This window comes from Carettochelys insculpta, chromosome 13 (genome assembly GCF_033958435.1).
Source record: "Carettochelys insculpta isolate YL-2023 chromosome 13, ASM3395843v1, whole genome shotgun sequence".
Taxonomy (NCBI): Eukaryota; Metazoa; Chordata; order Testudines; family Carettochelyidae; genus Carettochelys; species Carettochelys insculpta.
The window spans coordinates 23410595-23433110 of record NC_134149.1 but is presented as its reverse complement, the minus strand read 5'-3'; the positions used below and the strand labels follow the sequence as shown (position 1 = coordinate 23433110).

Sequence of the window (22516 nt, the reverse complement as noted above, 5' to 3'; positions counted from 1 at the left end):
GAGCAAGGGGTAAGCTGGGTCACCCTGAATCACTATTGGCTTCTCCATGTCTTCAATGGTGATTTTCTCGGCTGGGAAGGAAGTCCCATTCTGCAGCTTTCTACACAGACCAGAGATGTTAAAGATGCATGTGTCATACACCGTTCCTTCACATCCAACACTGATGTCAGTGAAATGTCCCTTGTGTTCCATTAACAACTTGCAACACCATGGGGAAGTAACCATGGAGGTTTATATACTGTGTGGCAAGGTGGTCCAGTGCCAAGTTAGGGATGTGTCTTCCATCTAAGGAGCTGATAGAAGAGGTATCTGAGCCTTTAGCAATCATTTTTGGAAAATCATGGGAGACGGGAGAGATTCCAGAAGACTGGAAAAGGGCAAATATAGTACCCATTTATAAAAAGGGGAACAAGAATAACCCGGGAAACTACAGGCCAGTCAGCTTAACTTCTGTGCCAGGAAAGATAATGGAGCAGGTCATTAAAGAAATAATCTGCAAGAAATTGGAAGGTGGTAAGGTGATAGGGAACAGCCAGCATGGTTTTGTTAAAAACAGATCATGTCAAACCAATCTAATAGTTTTCTTTGGTAGAATAACGAGCCTTGTGGATAAGGGAGAGGCGGTGGATGCGATATATCTAGACTTCAGTAAAGCATCTGACATGGTCTCACATAATATACTTATCAATAAACTACTCAAATACAACTTAGATGGGGCTACTATAAGGTGGGTGAACAACTGGCTGGATAACTGTACCCAGAGAGTAGTTATTAATGGTTTTCAATCCTGCTGGAAAAGTATAACTAGTGGGGTTCCACAGGGGTCTGTTTTAGGACCGGTTCTGTTCAATATCTTCATTAATGATTTAGATATTGACATAGAAAGTACACTTATTAAGTTTGCAGATGATACCAAGCTGGGAGGAGTTGCAACTTCTTTGGAGGATAGGGTCATTATTCAAAAGGATCTGGATAAACTGGAGAAATGGGCTGAGGTAAACAGGATGAAGTTTAATAAGGACAAATGCAAAGTGCTCCACTTAGGAAGGAACAATCAGTGTCACACATACAGAATGGGAAAGGACTGCCTAGGAATGAGTACAGCAGAAAGGGATCTAGGGGTTATAGTGGACCACAAGCTAAATATGAGTCAACAGTGTGATGCTGTTGCAAAAAAAGCAAACATGATTCTAGGATGCATTAACAGGTGTGTTGTGAACAAGACATGAGAAGTCATTCTCCCGCTCTACTCTGCGCTGGTTAGGCCTCATCTGGAGTATTGCGTCCAGTTCTGGGCACCGTAGTTCAGGAAGGATGTGGAGAAATTGGAGAGGGTCCAGAGGAGAGCAACGAGAATGATCAAAGGTCTAGAGAACATGACCTATGAAGAAAGGCTGAAAGAATTGGGCTTGTTTAGTTTGGAAAAGAGAAGATTGAGGGGGGACATGATAGCAGTTTTCAGGTATCTAAAAGGGTGTCATAAGGCAGAGGGAGGAAACTTGTTCTTCCTTGCCTCTGAGGATAGAACAAGAGGCAATGGACTTAAATGGCAGCAGGGGAGGTTCAGGTTGGACATTAGGAAAACGTTCCTAACTGTCAGGGTGATCAAACACTGGAACGAATTGCCAAGGGAGGTGGTAGAATCTCCATCACTGGAGATATTTAAGAAGAGGTTAGATAGATGGCTTTCAGGGATGGTCTAGAAAGTGCTTGGTCCTGCCATGAGGGCAGGGGGCTGGACTTGATGGCCTCTCGAGGTCCCTTCCAGTCCTACTCTTCTATGATTCTATGGCAAAATTGTCCGTGACGTCCTGCACATTTCCCAGAATCCCTGTCTTTCATAGCAGAAGAGTATGGTTTGCCTTGGCTATCTGGATCCCGCAGCCCACACTGTAGAAGTGACCTCTCCAAACTGATTGTCCACTGACCAGTAGCTGTCTGGCATTGCAAGCTTCCACAAACTAATTCCCACACACTTCTGAACTGTCAGAGCAGGTCTCATTTTGGTATTTCAGCACTTCAGGGCAGGGCAAAACAATTTGCAAAGTCTCAAGAAAGTGGCCTTCCACATGCAGAAGTTTTGTAGCCACTTCTGATCATCCCCTATCTGCAACACAAAGTGATCCCACCAGTTTGAGCTTGTTTCATGGCACCATAAATGTCTCTCAACTGTGTATAAACCATCAATTGCAGACAGGATCTCCCCATTCCTCCTCTCTAGCGTCTCATATTCACATGTCTGTGTCTTCCTCAGAGTCTTCATCACTCTCATGGCTGCTTAGGCTCTGCATATATTGCAGCACAATATGCGTGAGGTGCTCATAATACTTCTCACAACAGTTTTAAGCTGTACAGATTCCATGCTAGCCTTGTAATGGTGTCTGCATGGGTATGATAAAAGAGCACAAAAAACACTTTTTGTCATTGCTTTCCACAGCGAGGGAAAGGAGAGAAATGCACTATGGGATGCTGACAACATGCATCCACAACCATCCATAGCACATTTTTGTCCCGTCGCACACTGAGACAAACCCACACTTCAACAGAGCAGCTGGAACTGTGGAATAGCTACCCACAGTGCATTGTTGACAAAGTCAAACCTAGCAACGTTAAAGGGACGCACTCTGTCCACTTCATGTACCCGTGCGGATATGCACATTCAACTTACAAAACTGCATGCTAGAAAATCAACCTTAACAAATTCGACCTAATTTTGTAGTATAGACGTATCCTAGATGGCCTACACTATGTGGACTCTGCTGCCTGTTTTCAAGCAGAATACAGTAATCCCTTGAAATTCATGATTTTGAGTTGCGCTTAACTCACATTAACATGCATTAAGCACAACTCAAGATCCTGCTCACCCTGACCCCGGTTCAAACCCCATCCCAGCCCTGCACGACCCCATTTCAACCCCCCCCACCCACCCCCCGCCAGCCTGGCTCACTCCCCCGCATACAGCTCTGGCTCACCACCACCCTTCCCCAGTTCAAACCTCTCTGCATGGCCCCGGTTCACTACCACCCCGCGTGACTCCATCTCACCCCCCCTGCGGGTCCACATGACCCCAACTCAACACCTCCCCTCCCTCCTCCCGCAGCCCTAACCCCCCCCAGGCTTAACTCCCCGCCTCTCTCCCATGGCCCCAACCCACCACCAGGCTTAACTCTCTCCAGCTGCCCCACACAGTGTCAGGACTTACTTTTTAAAAGGAGCTCCAGGTGCTCCTGCTGCTTCCCCAGCTGCAGAACGTGCGTTCTGTGGTGAAAAGAGCCACCCCCCAACTTATGCAAAATTCAAGTTATGTGAGGGTGCGTGGGAACACAACCTCGCATAATTTGAAGGACTACTGTATATCAAAACCCAATAAGGAACTTTTATTGTGCATCAGCATGACATAAAGCACAACAGTCTAAAAAAGTGAGATAGGTGGATTGGCGAACACGTGATGACCGGCCTGCAGCAGCACACTTCACAATATTCAGTACTAATTAGGCACTGAATCTACCATCTAATGCTTATGAAAATTTACTTAGAGAGGAACGAAGAAAGGCGTGGGAAAGCCCGATAGTAAGACCGGTTTTGAATTCTTAAAATTCCTGTTAAATTCGGGTCCCTCACGTTTGTTCCAGCAGACAGAATTCCAGAAGGCCCAAACTTCTGCCACTCAAGTTTTTCTCTTCTGCTGTATCCTGAAGGCCTGCAATGGGTCCTACAGAAAGCAGAGCACCTACAAGTTTAAGTACAGTACTTGAGCTGATACATGTACAATATATGCCAACTTCCACTAAGATACATCTCTCAGCTATGGTGACTTATGAATGCACTAGACTCAAGAAGCAAGCAATGAAACACACTGCCTCCACTTCTGTGAATGAAGAAATGTTCTAAATAGAAGTCGAGAAATGTGCATCTCTACTTCATTCATTCATAAGTACACACGTCAGCAGTTTTCCCTAGAAATGCACTAAGTCAAATATAAGAGAAGAGTTAAAAAGCCAGCTCAAAAAAATCTAGTACCTTGATAATTAGAGCCTTGTAGTGGAAGCCTTTTTATTCAGTTTAATAGATTATTTTAAACAGCAAATGTCATGTCAGTCTCAACACATTAACTTGAAGTTTCAACACTGTCATTTTGATGAATTCAGAAACTTTATACAAATCAGAGGAGAGGTCTATTCTTCCAGTCCTTAATTAAGCAAAATACCACACTGTCAAGAAATATGCCCTACAAACAAAACCACTACACTAACTTCAGCGTAAAACAAAATTCTAACACTTACAAAAATCTTTTTCTCGTAACTTTTCACTAAATTATCCTCTGTTCAAAGGACAGTAATAAGGATTATACAGGTTTTCTTTTAAAGAAAACAAAATATTAATAAAAACAAACACTCTAGCAGAAAGTGTTTGTTTAAATAAAGACAAGTCACCTAGAACACAAATAATCATATATTGATTACTCCTTCTGCAGAACACTATCACTCCTGCATGAGACAATTACAGATGTCTCCTTTAGAATTCTGTCAAAATCCAACTTTTGTCCAAATTAGGAACATACTGGCAAGCTGCCAGGACCCAAAGTCATAAAAGATGTGTAAAATGGGGCAGATTACAGTAGTCTTTAAAGAAACTGTCTAATGTGTAGTCTTAAAGCATGTACTCAAATTCAACTTCTAAAGGTTCTACTAATGTGCCATGCTTCCCCCTCCACCCATGTATTTTAAATTAAGGAATGAGTCTGAATCTTATTATAAAACATTCTTATTTAATGTACTGACCAACCATGCAACAACAACAGGAAAGAAGAAAGTGGAATTCTCCTTCTTTATGGGCAAAATGTTTATTAATCACAGTGCTCTTCAGAAAACTTGTCAATTGCTGTTTCATATTAAACAGCCACCTGAGGTTTATGATATGTTTTATTTAAAGACATTAATAAGCTTTTTCCTTTGGGAATCAACTTGATGTAATATTTTTAAAAAAATAAGAAAAAAAAACAGAATTTGCCATTTTTCTCTCTGCCTCATCTTTTCTCTCAACCACCTCCACAGCAGAACAATATGAATGTGACTTAGCACAATAGTATTATAGAGGCAGCGAGCGTGACTGTGAGTCAGTTGCTCTTAAAGGAATTATTGAAAATGTACTATATCAACATTGAGAATAATTTTCCTCAAATGGATTATTTTTATGATCATGCATCCTTAAACTGGCTGTATCAGAAACCAGCATACCAATTAAAAAGAAACCATAAACACACTAAAAATACTGTTTAAATGTTAGGCATTTATGAGCTGCAAGCCATAAAGAACTTTCTTTAGAAATCTAATCTTGAAGGAATTGCTTGAGATACTTTCTTTCCCTTGTAGGGTTGTATCTAGCCAGAATTATAAGCAAAAAATTAACTTTCAATCACTGGGAGAAAAAACAACCAGTTTGTCTCTGGTCAAAAGATTTATCCTACTCACTACCCGTGCTGTCAGTTTATATTGAATCTGGAGGAGGCTAACATATTATTTTGAGTATAAAACAGAGGGAAAGTTAGTGTTAATAGAACAGGAACATGGAAGGAAACATTACCTATTTTTGGAGGCAAATCCTGCAGAGGGCACTCTTGCAGTCAAAAGACAGAAAGCAGTTCAACTGTGCACTGAGAGCAGGATTTGAGGATCCCACACAAATGGTTGACGGAAGAGAAGCAGGGAGGATCAAGTTTCAGGGCTTTTCCCATGCCAAATTAGCTCTTTTGGATTCCTGGGGTTAGTAGATTTTGAAAGGTCCCCTCAGCTCAGGAGTGAGGCCAAAAAAGAGGGAAGGGATTCTGTGGGCAGGATGAGGCTGCCAAGGAGTGGAACGGATGAGGGTGGGTGACTAGGTAGGAGGAAGGATGCTAGAGCAAACTGAGAATGGATACCTGGCCAGGACGGAGAGTGAAAAAGCAACAGAGGGTGCCAGAGCTGACTGGGTGGAGAGAGTGTCTGGCCAGAAGAGCGGGTGCAGGAGCAGGCTGTGGGTAGTGTGTCTGGCCAGGACGGAAGGTGCAGGAGCTGGTTGGGTGTGGGAGGGCTGGGTTAGAGGGCAGTGCAGGAGTAGGCGGGGAGAACTGGGTGGGGATGCATGAGAGGGATGAGGGTACAGGGGCTGGCCACGAGGAGGGTGAGAAGAGCGCCTACCTGGCTCTGTGCTCCCCAGTACCACACACTGCTGCTCCTATTGACCACAATTCCAGCCAATGTGAGCAGTGGAGAAAGCCTCCTGCAAATGGTTTCCGGTGCTGCGTTTCCTCCACCTGGGAGGGTGGGGAAGAGGCAGCAGGTGGAGCCACACTTCTTCTCCCCGAAGCTGGATCCAGATTGTGGGGGTTGGAGCTGCTCCTCCCACATGCAGTGGGAACCTGGTACTGGTGCAAGAACCTTGCAGGGACAGAGGGACTGCTGTGGGTACTGAAATGCCAGAACAGGCTCCCGTGCTCTGGGGACAGGATGAGCCCCAAGCCGCGCAGCCCAGCTGCAAGGAGACCATGGGCTATTAGGGGTCTGTGAACTGCAATCTGAGAACCAGTATTCTATCATGGACACGACCATTTTCCCAGTCAGGCCCTCAACCTGGGTGTCATCTGGACTATCACTATATCCATACATTCAGGCTATTTCTAAAGTCAGCCATTTTTCCTTACACAACCTCCCAAAAGTAAAGACTTCTAACGCTTCCAAAACGATCATCTAAGCCCTCAGCATTTCACACCTTGTTGCCACCAGGTCTTTTCTGGCCTTGATTACAGCAATCTTGCTCTCTGTAGCTCTAGTCACAATGCTACATAATTTTTGCTCATCACTCTGACCACCACCACTCAGTCTCTCCAATAACTTCCCTCTTCACCTTCACATCAAACAAAAACCAGATTTTATATTTAAGTGTTCTTATTAATTTAGCCTCTCTCTAACAAATCAATCTAGTAACCTCTCATGACCAGTGCTCCCTGTAAGCCGAGCGCTTGGGTGGTCAGACAGAAGAGACTGAAATACAGGTTGAACCTCTCTTATCCAGAACTCTCTCACCCGGCAACATCCGTAATCCAGCATGATTTTAGTTAGCTGGACAATCACTTATCATGGGGGTGGCGAAGTTTCCTGTGGTCCCATAAAGTTTGTTTCCAGCCATCAGTCCTGGCTCTCGGTGTTCTGTGCTATTACCTAGCTGTAATTTGCCCCAAATGTCTTCTAAGAGCTCAGTAAGCAGTGGAAGCATTGGTAATGTGCTGGACCAGCATTTCCCAATCTAATGTGGCCACGGAACACTCTTGGGCTTCTGGAGGGGCCAGCATGGAGTGTGTCATACCAAAAAATTGCCACATGTAACGGTCAGAAGTTGATTTAAGAGGTTTTTTTTAGATGTTTTATTTTACATAGAACAAAAAATAAGAGAAAATCATTTGAATAAAAAACTAATGCCCTTCTGACAGGAGGACGGTTAGCAACCCAGTAATTAGTGTATAAACATTAAAAATTAAGTACAAACCCAAAACAAAACATTAATATAAAGGACAATGTTGTTCAAAAAAGCACTGCCCTTCTTTAACACTTCGATATTTTTATGAAAAAGAAATACAAAACAACTTAGGTATGCAAAATACTTATAAATTTTGTGTTTTTATAAGTTGGTTATTTTTATTAAAAAAACTACCAGAAAATAAAAAATAAGTAACATATGACAGGTTTTTTTTTTAAATGGGAAAACTGGTTTTGCATCTTTGGATCATGAATCCACTTAACATTAGGAAAGATGCTGGAGATTTGAATCCTCATGTGTGATTTCTCTGAACACAACTCATGCTGAAACAATCTGAATCTACTCTAATTGTTTCTGCAGAAGTTGCATAACAACTACACTACTATGAATGTGTTACAAATATTAATATACCTACAATCTAAATGCTATTCAAATACCTTAGTATTTTTGACACACAATTTTATATTTAATATTTTAGAAGGGAAAATATCACTAGCATCAACATTTTTTCACAGAATACCTATTCATATCAGAACACAGTTTGGGAAATGCTGTGCTAGACAATATTGTCCTCCCATGGTCTAGCAAATTCTCTCATTCAGCACTGAACAGGTCCATGGGATGCTGGAAGAGAGAGTTTGAACCTGTACCGTCCAGCTGATTAGTAGAGCCCCCCACAGCAGACAGCATGAGTTTTTACTGGTGATGCATATCTACACGACTTGGTGCACATAAGAAAATTTATTCTGCACATGGATGAAAAAAATTAGAAGGAACATTGCTCATGACCCTGACGCCTCCTCCTTTCATTCCACCAATATTCCCACCTCTGATGTCTTCTATGATACCTACAAAACTAAGGGTGGTGATTATGGCTAGACAAGCAAAAAACTAACTACAGTAGTCCCTTGAGTTGAGAATGGAACCTTTGCATAACTCGAATTTTGCATATGTCGTAGAACAGCTTTTTTCCTGGAAGAATGCACATCATGCAGCCAGGGAAGCAGCAGGAGTAGCTGGAGCGTCTTTTGAAAGGTAAGGCCTGGGCCTGGGGGCTGTTGGGGAAAGTTAAGCCTGGTGGTGGGTTGGGGCCGTGGGAGAAGGGCAAGGGGGTTAAGCCTGGGGTAGATTAGGGCTGTAGAGGGGTGGAGTTGAGCCAGAGCAATGTGGGGGGGCAGGGGTGAACTGGCACTGCACGGGGAGGCTGAGGAAACAAATCAAAATAGGTTTTCTTTTTGTTTTGTTTAAATCCATCCAAGTGAAAATAAATGCAAATTTTGTATTTGTGCTTCTTCCATCAGCCTGCCCACAATTAATCCTTCACTCTCTCTTTACTTGTCATTAATCCATCCTTTGCTCTCCCATGTCTTCTTTTCTGTCCATCTTCTTTATTTATAAAATGGTTGGGTCTACACTTGAAGTCAGAGACACAGTGCTCAGGGTTGTGAAAAGTCCACATCCTTGAGTGCCATACCTATGCTATCTTAACTCCCAACGCAGACCCAGCTAGATCAACTGAGAAATGTTTCCATCAACCTCACTACCTTCCTGCAGGGAGGTCATGTTCCTCCAGTGATAGAAAAATGTTTCCAATAAGGTTATGCCAGCACAGGTACAGTGCTTTGGGTGCCACTATAATTGAACTAATATAGACATGACCAAGGAACAAAAGCAGTCACTGATAAAACTAATCATGCTCAAATGTCTTTATGATTTACTTTTTGATCAGCTCAGTCATTTACCTGATTTTAAAAGCATCAGGGAAAAAAGGGGGGAGGGAGGAAACAACAAGCTCAACGGAGATCCAGCTATACAGGAATTATATTCTAAATTTACACATGATGTCAGAAAACAGCTAAAAACATGTGAAATTAATATTCCACATTTGGGGGGGGGGTTTTTAGTTACACACCAAAATGAGATAAGAGTTAATGGGCACAAAACAGACATAAAAACACTCCTGATCCACAAACTGGTCAGCCAGCATTTTAATGGAGTGGGCTGTTCTGTTAATGACTTAAAAGTTTGCGCCTCACTGAAGAGGAATTTTCACAAACAGTTTGGAAAGAGAGGATGCTGAACTCTCTTTTATATTCAAATTTGACACATTAATACATGGTTTGAAAGAGGATGGGAATTTTCTGGGTCACTATAGGGGCTCGTCTGCATACTTGATTTAATCTAATTCTTGACTCCCGCCCTCCTTCTGCCCTTCTACTCTCCGATTTGCTCACCTTGATATTTTTTTTCTGATTTGTCCACCTTGATTATTATTTTTGGTTCTCTGTGCCTTAAATACTGAGTCTGTTTTGGTATGGCTATGGTCTGAAGAAGTAGGTCTGTCCCACAAAAGCTCACCTAATAAATTATTTTGTCAGTCTTTAAAGTACTACTGGACTGCTTTTTTGTTTTGATAGTATATAGACTAGCACGGCTTTCTCTCTGTTACTAATCAAAATGAGATCTGAGACTTCTAACACAAATTCTGAGCATAATTAGGAAAACAACAGCATAAAAGGGATTAATATTCTTGATGATATGAGATCAACTCATACTGAAGTTTTTACCTCATGTGCATAGATTAAGGAAATAATACCTTGGACACTTGATATAAGGAGTCAGTATACATACTATAGTTCAGTTTTGTATCTTACCACAGAGCTCCATGTGAATCCAGAACAGACCCACAACAAGCTGTGGAAGCCTAAAACTCCACTGTGATATAATAGTTAAATATGTCTTTTTGTCACATTAAACTAACTCAAAAGCAGCATACAGTAAACTCATATCCGGCAGCACCAGAACTGGGAGGTTGCTGGATATTCAAATATTATGGATAAGAACATAAGAATGGCCATACTGAGTCAGACCAAAGGTCCATCCAACTCAGCGTCCTGTCCGCCAACAGTGACTAATGCCATGTTCCCCAGAGGAAGTGGGCCCAACAGGTAACGATCAAGCAATCTCTCTCCTGCCATCCACCTCCAGCTTCTCACAAACAGGCTAGGGACACCATTCCATACCCTTCCTAGCTAATAGCCATTAACGGACCTAACTTCAATGAATTTATCTAGCTCTTTTTAAATCCCTGCTATAGTTCTAGACTTCACAGCCTCCTCTGGCAAGGAGTTCCACAGGTTGACTATACATTGTGTGAAGAACTTCCTTTTATTTGTTTTAAACTTGCTGCCCATTAATTTCATTTGGTGTCCTCTAGATCTGATATTTATGTGAACAAGTAAATAGAGAATAATAAAAATAGAGAGATGTACACGTGGCAATGTATAACACTGAAGAAAAACCAGATTAGATATTAACAAAAAAAATGTATGCAGAGTACTTTATTTACCAACTATGGTTGTACTGTACAGTGTGTATATATACTGTATTTGTTGTATTTATTTGTATTTACTTTCACTATACTGTACTTATGGAAAAAACTAAAATTTACCTATGGCTGAAATGCCAGTTATTTGAGAGTTCCAGATAAAAGAATGCCAGATATGGAAGAATTTACTGTATATAACAAAACAAGATACCACGATACCGATCTTTAAGGCCAACAGTGAATTAACATATTATCTAAAATATTTATTATATACTTGCTATCTGTAATCCTATTTTAATTAAAATTGGCAGCTAATGAAATTGCCTGTCCACATACTGTAGCTGGTTGAGCATGCCATTTGCTTACAGAACAAAATACCTATACCTTTAGAAAACTATGAACTATGTGGCCTTGCATTTTTATATAAACCTCTTATGTAAAATACATATTATATATTTTCCACATAGCATTGTGTTTGCTTTGGGAATTGCAAGGATCTCGTACTAGAATGGTTCAGTTATTGCAAGTGATTGAAGGGCATCTACACTTACAGGTGCTTTCTTTCAGATTCAGGCAGCACACATTGTCTACAACAGCTGTTTGGATGGTGCAGGAGGAAAAGAGGGACACAAATACAAACTGCCAAGTCACATTTGCATTTAAGTTGAGCAAGATCTGTGGACTCAATGTCATAAAGAAGAAATCTTCCAAAAGGGATTTGAACCATGTATTCTACTTCTCCTTAGATCTAAGGATAGTTTCCAAAACAAAAACATACAGGTTCCTAAAAATACGTATATAAGTAGACAACTGCATAAATGCCTTTCCAAAAGTGTTGAACCCTAAGCAGCTGTCCTGGTCAAGACACTTTGTTTTCCCTCTGACTGTCTTGGAAAGTTGTGATCAACAGTGATGGCACTATCCATCTACACAGAGTCAGAAAAATACTACAGGAGTTTACACTCTGCTCACATTCTGAAGCTTTTCTTGACAACCACAAAGGATGCAATTTATTTCCCCCCCCCCCAAAAATGGAAACTTAAATTCTGTAAACTTTGGAAGCACTTGCTCAGGAAAGATTACTACTTGGTACAACTAAATAGATTTTTCCAGCACTTCAAAAACCAACAAAACAACACGTTAGGTGATGAGCTCTCATGGGACAAACCCACTTCTTCAGATCTGGAAAATTCTGATCAGTTCAGAATTTTCCAGATCTGAAGAAGTGGGTTTGTCCCACAAAAAGCTCATTGCCTAGTATGTTATTTTGTTAGTCTTTAAAGTGCTACAGGACTGCTTTTTTGTTTTGTGAAGATACAGACTAACAGGGCTACCTCTCTGTGACTAGATTTTTCTAGTCTGTTTCCAAATGTGAATTTATGTAGCACCATATTTCTGAGTCCAGACAGCACCAGTGCCTCTGCTGATGTTCTAAGTAGCAGCAAACTATAAGTCACAACACTAATTAATGTTGTTGCTACTACTGGAGTAAAAGAAAACAGATCAAATGTCAGTTTCATTCTACTGCTAGCTGGGAAAACTGAACAGCAACAGAGACACGTAAAGCAGCAATTCACCAGTAAGGAAAAACATTCCTCTGGGACAGTGATGGACATATACCAACCCATGGGCCAGACCTGGATTGCCAGGGTTAGCCGCTGGCAGCCCACCGCCACTGTATCTACTTGCGCCTCCCCAGCTACAGGGATACATGCAGCTCCCATTAGTTTCAGATTGCCATTCCCAGCCGAATGTCCACACTGCTTCCCATAGCTCCCATTGACCAGGAACAGCAGTCTGTTGCCAATAGGAGCTACCAGCTCTTGTACCTGTGGAGGCACAGGTAAATAGAGGGGGAGCACCCCAAAAGGGACTAATCCTGGCTATCTGCTGCTGTTTTATTCCCTGCCTTGTTCTAGCAAATGAAAAGAAAAAGGATGCTGAAAAAGGGAGAGTAGCAGAGACACACTCAGAGCACAGACATTTTTCTCCTTTCCAGCAACCAGAGCAAAGTGGAAGGGCAGCTTCAAGTGTCAATGACATACTAGCCAAAGGCTAGCTGATACAAAACTCTGAGCCTCTGAAGGTATGTCGAACTCTCAGCTCAAGGAAACATACTCAAGCTCAATGAGCCAGTGCACTAACAATAGAACACAGCACAGCTGTGTGAATGAGGCAGAGGCTATCATTTCAAGTCTATACATACCCTCTGATGGGCACATATGTTGGGCAGCTAGCCTCTCTCTCACCACTCATGTTATTTTTACCATGCAAGTTTGATGACAGCTAGCAAACTCCTTGCCCTGGAAATCACAGCTCCAGCATAAAGTTTAGATACACCTTGAAAAGCTACGAGGCTTGGAACTCAAGCTCACTCCCCAGGTCCCAGTAGGTGGGTTTCTTACTCATCATTTGAACCAGCCAGCCTGGCACTGATACATCCCTACAAAATCTATTATGTCTCCTTTGATTAGCCAATAATTCCTTCAAGCTAGACACGCAAATTTAGAAAGCTTCCCAACAGAGTTTTCCAAAAGTAACTAAACATCAATTCACTTTAGAAGACAAAGCAAGCAGAGACCCAGAAAAGCAACACAGAAGAGTCATTCTACTCTTCCTATTACAGGAAATGCTTTCTGAAAAAGGATCACCTAACCTTTCCTGCATTCGGGAATGATTCCAGCTTCTCTATTTCATTTTCCATCCAGAAACAAGTTTTATTTTGTAAATTGGGTGCACTGATCACATCTGGATAATACACCATTCACAGCACTTAATTTGTCACAGGGCTTACTTGGGTTCAGCCCCAGCACTTCTAGGCTTAGCAGTTCATAGCCCCAGCACCTCTGGGCTCGCTGCATCAGTTATGAATGCAAAAATTAAAAAAAAAAAAAAATTGAGCCCCACCACCGCTTTCATTACAAATTGAGTTCCAGTATTCCAAATACCGTACATAATTTATTTCTAACTGAACAACATATCTTAATATTGGACATGTGCTGTTTAAAAACCAATTTTACAGCCACCATCCGTTTAAAACACTAATTGTATTAACCGCAAGAAAGTGGATCTAAAATATTTCATGGTCCCTAATATAAAACGTCAATGACAAACAGCACCAACATTTTAAGAACACTGCTTTTCATATTTTTCCTCTACTTAGAGCTTCCTGTCTACAATAGGATATACGAGTAACTGAAGACAATTCCAAGATACTAAGACCAAACCAATACATCAGTAGATAGATATGGAGCAACTATTGACTTGGTTCTAGAACTACTGCATAATTACAAAATTAAGAAACAGTACACAATAAAGTGCAATGGAAAGGTCAGACTAACTCAGGAAGGAAACTCACAGCAGTCACAACCTTCATTAAATACAATATCTAACAGAACTAGCCAACAACAAGTAAAATGGACAAATGTACAACATAACTTATTTTATCATGAGAACTATGTTTTCAACAAATAATTAAAAACAAAAATTAGCTGCTCAAACCTTTCTGGAGTTTCTATTGTAATACTTGACTTCTTTATTAACCACATTTACTTTATAAAACAAACTAATGTTAAAGTAAATGGTGGTCAACAGGTACCCCTTCAATGTCACATTATTATTTAATAACCTGCTTCTGTCAAGGTGACAGTTTTCATTTCCTTGGAGTCCCTTCTCTAAACTGAGGCCAGCTCCTGGGTACCATGCAAATACAACCCCATGACACATACCTATCATACAAGGAAAAGGGAAGCAGGAACAATTCTTATAGTGGGGGTGCCAGGAGCCACTGAAGCAAACTGTAAATCTTGTACATAATTGACACCCCTCGAAGCCAGGAGGTGCTGCAGCAACCCTACTTCCAGCAGGGATGGGCTGAAGAGAGGAACTTGACTCCCAGCCCTGCAGCCGATTTACCTGGCCACTACAATGACCCTGACCTAGCAGCCTCAAACACCCAGCAAGCAGGGTGCTCAGACCACATGGCCAGCAGAGCGGGGGGGGAAGAGGGGGCAGGAACAGCCCCACCAGGGCTACGGGGCTTCCTGTCCTGGGGGAAGGACAACGCCCAAACCAGCCCCGCAGGGCTGGGCTCGGCCTTGCAGGCCCGCTCACCTGCGCGGGGGGAGAACCGCCACTGGGTAGGCGCCCTCACCTGCTAGGCCTCCCAGAGACCAGCACCGGCTCCCGAAGGAGGAGGCGACCAGGCCTTCCTCGGTCCGTGCAGGCGGCAGACACGGGGACCCCCACCCCCGGGCCCGGCTCCCGGCCGCAGCCTCACCCGCTCTCCACGACGCTGCTGGCGGCTCCCTCCGGGGGCTGGTGGCTCAGCCGCGCCCCGACCAGGCGGCAGAAAGGGGATGGCGGGGGGTGCTGCTGCGGCTGCCGCTTCAGGGGCCCCGCTTCCGCCCGCTCCCACCGCATCGGGGACTGGGAGCCCGGGGGCTCAGGGAGCGGCGCGAGGTGGGCTCCGCGCGCGGACTCAACACCAGGGGCGGCCAGGGGGCCGCTGCTTCCGCCTCATCCCGCCGTTGCCTCCACCGGCCTGCCCGAGCGCCGTCTCCTAGCAACCGCGCCCGGCCCCGCGGAGCTCGCGCCCACTCTTGCCCACAGCTGCCGGCGCGAGGCCCGCGCGCGCCCGCCACTCACCGAAGCCTGCGCGCGAGCCCCTTCTGGGTGCCGCGCTCGGAGCATCGCGTCCGCTGCGAGCTCGGCCGAGCTGCGGGGAGTGGAGGGCTGCCGGCGTGCAGTGCGGCAGCGGGTGTCCGGGGAGCACGCAGCGTGCGGGAGCGCTGCCCCGAGCGCTTGTGCCCGCTCCGCGAGAGCAGTGTGTTCACGGTCGCCTCCATTTGTCACTTGTGTGCAAAAGCTGCGCCATAGGGCTGCAGCGCACGCTTTCGGGAAGCATGGAGCAGCCTTCTAGGCATCTCTGCCGTGTTCCCCGCCAGCTTGCGAGAGGAGCGGCTCTCAAAATTAGCTGTACATCATTCATCTCTTGACGATAGAGCAGCGCCTTATGCTACCTGTACCCCCTAAACTCTGCCTCCAGCATGCCCGCATCACGATGTGCTAAACAGTATGCGTGGAAATATACACACGCGCTGGGAACATACATGAGAACTGTATGCTGGCCTTGCTTTTTCTTTTCATATCTCCATTATCTGCCTTCTTCCGCCCCCACCCCCTCAACATTCCTGGGTCTATCAAATCAGAGGTACACCTCTTCCCACTGTATTATGGGTTTCTATGACACTGACAGCAAACTATGTAGGACAATGGAAAGGAGCTTTTGATAGCAGAATTCATTGTGAGGGACACCTGAAATGCTAACATCAAGTCAGGCACAATGAAGATCATCATTGGGGTCACATTTGTATATAAGGTTTTTTCTGATGTAGTATATACAACACGGTGTTCCAAGAGCACCATGACACAGGTATAAGTATTCAAGGCATTTCAGCTGCTAGAGCCCTGTAGTCAAGTATCTGGTGGGTTCCAATAATCACTCCTACATGCAGATTACACATAAAAGGATGATTTACGAGAGCTGACAGAAAAAGTTGTGGATACCCAAGGTTCACAAGATTAAAAATTTATGATTAAATATCCAAAATATAGGGCTCCTCAAGCCTAATATCTATATGTTCCTGTTAGCCAGCTCTTGTGCTTTTATCACCAGTCTCCCGGTACTGCGTGTCTTTCTTCAAGTGCTTCTGCTTTCCTCTCAAAAAAGTCTTTAGACTTACTGTGAAGGAAAGGTTGCAAATTTGAGCCATACATACTCTAGAGGTTCAGAAACCAAAAAACATATAAAAGTTAATCTCATGACTTTTGTCAGGGGGGCCTGACACAATTTTTGATCCTAAGGGTTGGCAATATTGCAATCCATTCCTCTGCTTGAGGTATGCTGCAGTCTTCTGGCCAGGGTTCAGTCCTGTGGTATGGATCATTGGGAGCCCTTCTGCCTTGTTCTTCTATCCAGATGTAGTAGAGGCCTTCAAACTCACTCTGTAAGAAGGCTGCTCTGAACTCCTTGCAACTTCCCAGAACGTTCCCCCTTCTGCTGACCAATGAAGAGAGAAAAAGCAGCAAATTCACTCCCTAGCACAGGGGGTCAGCAATACCTGGCACAGGCGCCAAGAGGGGCATGTGAGACAATTTTCACCAGAACATGAAGCAGCAGCTCAGCCCCGCCCCTTCTTCCCTGTGCAGCTGGGAGCTTGCTCAAAGCCAGGCCACCTGTGGATTAACAAAAGAGCAGATAATGCTACCAACCACCACCTAAATGATAAAGTTCTGCATCTTAATTTATTAATCAACGAAGCTGTTGTAAGTAGGACTATTAATGACTTTAAAAAGTTACACTTGTACTATACATAGAAGTCAAAAGGTCAGATTTTGGCACTCAGTCTCAGAAAGGTTGCTGGCCCCTGTCTTCGTAGACTCATGCTGTCCTCTTATGACTTCCAATGGATTGATAACACTGGACAAAGCAACAGGAGGGCTCCCAGAAATGCTTAGGACATAAGCACGAGGAATATCCACATACCATACTGGTGCAATATTTGGTTGGGGGTGGTTGTTCATTTTTTGCATTTCATTCTGCCTGGCCAGGGCCACCTGTACCAGCATGAGGCTTTTGAGTCTCCAAACTTTTCAGCCCCCCAGGGGAAGGTTGAAATCCAAACAAAAGTCTAAGTATTAAATTTCTATTCCCTTTGGAGCATTCATATGGGACAGAGGTTTCTGTAATCCCCATGCCGATGAGATAATACTGTTATTTTTTTCATCTCACTCATAGGTGATAGATTTCAATATGGTTTAGAAAGGAAGGTAATAATTTATCCCAGTTTTACAGGTGTGGAGAGTTAAAGTCACTTACCCAAAGTCTCATAAAGTAGGTAACTGGGCTCAGCCAGGAACAGAACACAGGTCTGACTCCCAGTCCAGTGTCCTATCTACTCAGACATGGTACTGCCTATTTTAAGAATCAGGCATTCCTTTTCCATCCACAGGCAAATGAGAATTGCTGTGGCTTTTCTAACAGATATTTTGGAGCATAAGCTTTCGTGGGCAAAGACCCAATTGGTCAGATGCAAGCGTCTGACGAATTGGGTCTTCGCCCACGAAAGCTTATGCTCCACAATATGTTAGTCTATAAGGTGCCACAGGACTTCTTGGTTCTGAAGATACAGAATAACTCAGCTACTCCTCTGATATCTGTGGCGTTTCTAACATTCTTTTTCTCGTGGGGATGAGGGGAATTAAAGTACCAGGATGTAGAAAACCACATCAAAATTCAAGTTTATTTACAACAGTGCAGAAAGTGAAATGAGTTCAATATTAGTCACATGGCTCCAGAGTATACTTCCATAATTTATAAGAGAAATTCTATGTTGAGTCATACTGTGTTTCTCCTATGCTGTATTGATCTTCTCTTTTTTGAGTTTACTTTACAACTCAGTTCACTGAAGGAGAAAAGCAAAGTAGCTATGTTGTGGCCCCTCTAGGTCCATGTGGAAAAAATGTAACTAAAATGTCTAAATGTTCTTAATATATTAATAAAGCATGTTGTACACACATTTTTAATGTCATAGCAGCAATCAAAGCCTTATCAATCTGATTCAGAAGAGTTACACCATTAATTGACTTGGTTCAATAAGTTCTGTGCGTAGCAGATGACTGCGAGTTGAGAACTCCAGGGTGCCTATGCTACATACTTACCACAGCACATGAGCAAATCACTGAACCACTCCCCTCATCTTCTGCATTTATGAAGCAGAGATTAGGCCTGCCTGCAGTGCTGGCTCTCGGCATAAGCAGGCTAAGCAACTGTGTAGGGTGCCTAGCAACTCAGAGTATGTTTGCATTACGCTGAAGATGGACCCAGTCCCTGAACTGGGAGTCAGACCTGGATTCTGTTCCTGGCTGTGGGTTCAATTTTGCATACCTGGTCAGGAAGCATAAAATAGCATCTCTGCTGTGGACAGTCAACCCCCGTACTCCGCAATATTGCAAGGAGTAAAGGAGGACAGCCAGGTAAGTCGATTGCAGATAAGTTGATTCTAGCTATGCAATAGACGTAGCTAGAAACGTGTATCTACAATCAGCTTTAATGTCTAGTGTACGCCTGGCCTTGGGGAGGTATGATTAAGGATTTCTCCCAAAATACTATTCATTTTATTTAACTTGTACTCTTCAATGACTATGTCTGTTCTGTTGGTATGATTATTTTGGTTTGTGGAAATAATGCAATTAATATTTTAAGGGATAGGTAATGGGTAAAGGGGACCCCCCAGAATATTTCTGCTTTGGATTCCAATGGGCTAATAGCACCTCTGCCTATATAAGTGAAGGTTATACATCTTCATTCATTGATTATTTATTTGTAACCACTTTGAGATGCTGTGACAAAAGGAGCAGCAAGATATACCAGATGACAAATGTTTAAGCTGTTACTACATTGGACAATTTTCACTATAAAATTTGTCCGATAATGTAAAATTAAATGGAAACACATTTCTTAGGTCAACTGTAATAGAACTGATTCTGCACTCACTGAGGTAAAGGAGAGGAGGATGTCATTGATTTTGATCTGCTTCAAGCTGAAACATTTTTTTTAAATTTGCCTGTCCATTTTGGTTTAAAACTGGATTCAATTTGATAATAGAGTTGAGTTTCTCAGAGTCACCTAAAGGATTTACCACAAAGTTTACATTAATTCCACTGAGAATTATGTGGTTAAATCCCATAGACAGCTTTCAAAAGTTCAACCTGTGTCCTATGGCAAGATTTCAGAGGAGAAAATGGCCATTTAGTTGGATCCCAGAAGTATTTGAGAGCATAAAGAGGACTAGACTAGGTGTGACTTCCAATACAGACTGTTCTGACTACATCTACCTATGGACAGACTACTGCAGACACAATAATACAGACATGGGCAGCAAGTGCAAGAGGCAGGGGCTATATCTACACTGCCATGTTTTGTTGAGGAAACTAATGTTGATGCTGTACACAGAAATGGACAACATCAAAGTCTCCAATGGGTGTTCACCTTTGACCCCTCTGTCAACAGATCATGTTCAGATTTCAAGCTCCCCCATTGACAGGGGGAGTCAGAACCATCCTGGCCACAGGACAAATTGGGGTGGCCACCCCAGGACCTACACTTTTGGGGGTCCCACAGTGGCTGCCCCAACTGTCTATGGATGGCAGGAACTGATGGGATTACAGGGCCTGCTGCAGTGACAGCTGGGAGCACTCCACCCCACACCCCACTCACCACACAGTTTGTTCAAATCAGAGGCTTGGCAGTCTGCTTCGCTCCACTCTACCTATCTGCGCTGCCCTATCCCCACCTGTTGCACGCAGCTTTTCAGCAGAGGCAGGAAGCAGTGTTCCAGCCCCAGGGTGCTTCACTTGCTGCTGCAACAGAGAAGCAGCACACAGTGGGCTGGGAGAGGAGTGGAGCAGAGCTTCCAGGCTACTCTGTTTCCTGCCACCCACATGGTGATGTGGGAGAGGAGGTGATCCTTCATGTCACCACTCCAGGCCCCGTAATCCCACAGACTGCATTGCTTGGGGCAGGAGGGGAAGAGGGTGGGGTGAGGAAGAGGTGGGGCCTGCAGTGTGTGTGGGGGGGGCGGGTTCTTAGGCCCCACACCTGGGGCACAGGGATGTGGGGGTTGCCGCAGGCCCTGTGCATGTCTTGGGACAGCCCTGGCAGGAGTAATGCATTGTGAGCATGTATCTCACCTTGCCCAGCAATGGCTTGAGGTGTTAGGTGTTATGGGATCACAGAATGAAGTGCAGGGCATCTTGAGATGGTACAAAACATTGTTAGGCACAGCTTTGTTTAGAAGCTTCCAGCAACCTTTTTTCCAACTGCTTGTCTGTGCTGTGCATGCCAAAATCTGCACTGAGACAGAATGGACCCTGCATGTTCTGCTAACTGCCATGAGGGCCTCACTCATGGCATGACATCTTGAAATTATAGAAGACGTCTCAGAGGAGCCTGACAGAGAGTGTGATATGGACAGCAGCAACCTGCCATTACATTTGACCGTCACAGAGGAGTTATACAAATAGAGCAGAGCTTTTGAACTAGTGAAACCAGCACTAACTGGTGGGATCACTTCATCATGCAGATGTGGGATGAAGACAAGTGGCTACAGAATGTTAGGGTGCATAAAGCAACCTTCCCCAAGCTGTGTGCTGAGCTGGCCCCCTGTGGTGCAAGGACACCAAAATGAGAGCTGTCCTCTCAGTTGAGAACTGTGTGGCAATTGCTGGGTGGAAGCTGGTGATTTCCCAGTTTGGAGTGGGGAGGTCGAGTGTTAGGGCTGTATTGCTGCAGGTGCGCAGGGCAATAAATTGCATTCTGCTGCGGAGGACTGTGACTTTGGGAAAAGTACCTGACATGATGACTGGCTTTTTAGACATAGGATTTCTCAGCTGCGGTAGGGGGCAATAGATGTCACACATACTCTGATTTTAGCATCAGCCCGTCTTGCCACTGAGCACATCAACAGGAAGGGATACTTCTCCCTGGTGCTGCAGGCACTTGTGGATAACCATGGGCATTTCCTGGACATCAAGGCAGGGTGGTCTGGAAAGGTCCATGAGGCACACATCGTCAGGAACACTGACCTATACAGAAAGCTGCAAGCAGGGCTTTCTCTCCAGACCACCCAGTTACAGTGAGGGATATGCTACAACGTGAGGGATACACACGGAGTGTCACCTTTACCTGATGGCCAGGGCACAGAGCTGCTACAGCACCTCCATCCTAGAATGGAGTAGGGGGCTGTGCCTCCCCTGCAGCTGTGGCAGTTTGGTACTGGGCTGTAGGATGGAGTGCCTCTTTCCCACCCTCAGGTGTGTCTGCTCCCTGCTGGGGGTCTACTTCATGGCACCTTCTCCCCACCCCTAGCCATGGCACCCAAACCAAAGCTACTCCAGAGCTGCCACTGCTGAGGGACTGGTGGCCCTTCCATGGCCCGTAAGCAGCCTAACTTGGACCTGTCCCAGCTGAAGGACATGCACATCTCTCTGGGCTGTGACTTTTGGAGCGGCAGTGGCCACGGAGAGGTGCTTCTCATCTGGCCCCAACCTGCTGTGATGAGGAGGGCTGGGGTAGTCCTCTCTCCCTAAGCCAGCCTGAATACTGAACCCCACATCCCCAGTCCCACTCCAAAGCAATGATTTAAATGAAGCATGTACATTTTCGCTTTATTTCCCCCCAAAAAACAAAAATGAATTGAGTTAAGTGCCCGAGCAATGCCAGGTAAAACTTCTGGTATGTTAATACAAATAAGTACGGAGCTAGAAGCCCACTATGCTCCAAGGCTATTTCTACCCTCTTCTGATAACTCCATAGCAAGCTGCTCCTTGTGGAGGTTCTCAGACAGCTCCTCTGAGTGTGGACCCAAAGCCTATTTGGGGAGTGGTGTGAGCACCTGTCACTTTATTAGCTTAATTTTGCACATACAGAACCAGAGGAGAGCCAGTATTAGCTCCTGGGGTTAAAAGTTCCCCAGCCCAGCTGGTCAGCCTATCTTGAATTGCCGTTGGCTCATTCCTTGTATGAGAGGCAAGAGGGCAGGGCATTGCTAGAGGTCTCATTCCTGGCTTTATGGTTGTAATTTTTGAGTGGCTTAATCCATTCCCTGCACTGGT

General features: G+C 44.2%; 2 protein-coding genes across 6 annotated transcripts in view; one reads left to right on the top strand and one right to left on the bottom strand.

Moving 5' to 3' along the window:
* ZC3H12B (zinc finger CCCH-type containing 12B) overlaps nucleotides 1-15379 on the bottom strand; it is an 89561-nt gene extending 74182 nt beyond the window's left edge. For all 5 annotated transcript variants that reach the window (XM_075007886.1, XM_075007887.1, XM_075007883.1 and 2 more), the window contains exon 1: nucleotides 15120-15379. The gene's annotated coding sequence lies outside the window, so the exon portion shown is untranslated. The remainder of the gene's footprint in view (nucleotides 1-15119) is intronic.
* Nucleotides 15380-18693: 3314 nt separating this feature from the next.
* Nucleotides 18694-22516, top strand: part of ZC4H2 (zinc finger C4H2-type containing) — a 41077-nt gene continuing 37254 nt past the window's right edge. Inside the window, exon 1 of the mRNA XM_075007881.1 lies at nucleotides 18694-18877. The gene's annotated coding sequence lies outside the window, so the exon portion shown is untranslated. The remainder of the gene's footprint in view (nucleotides 18878-22516) is intronic.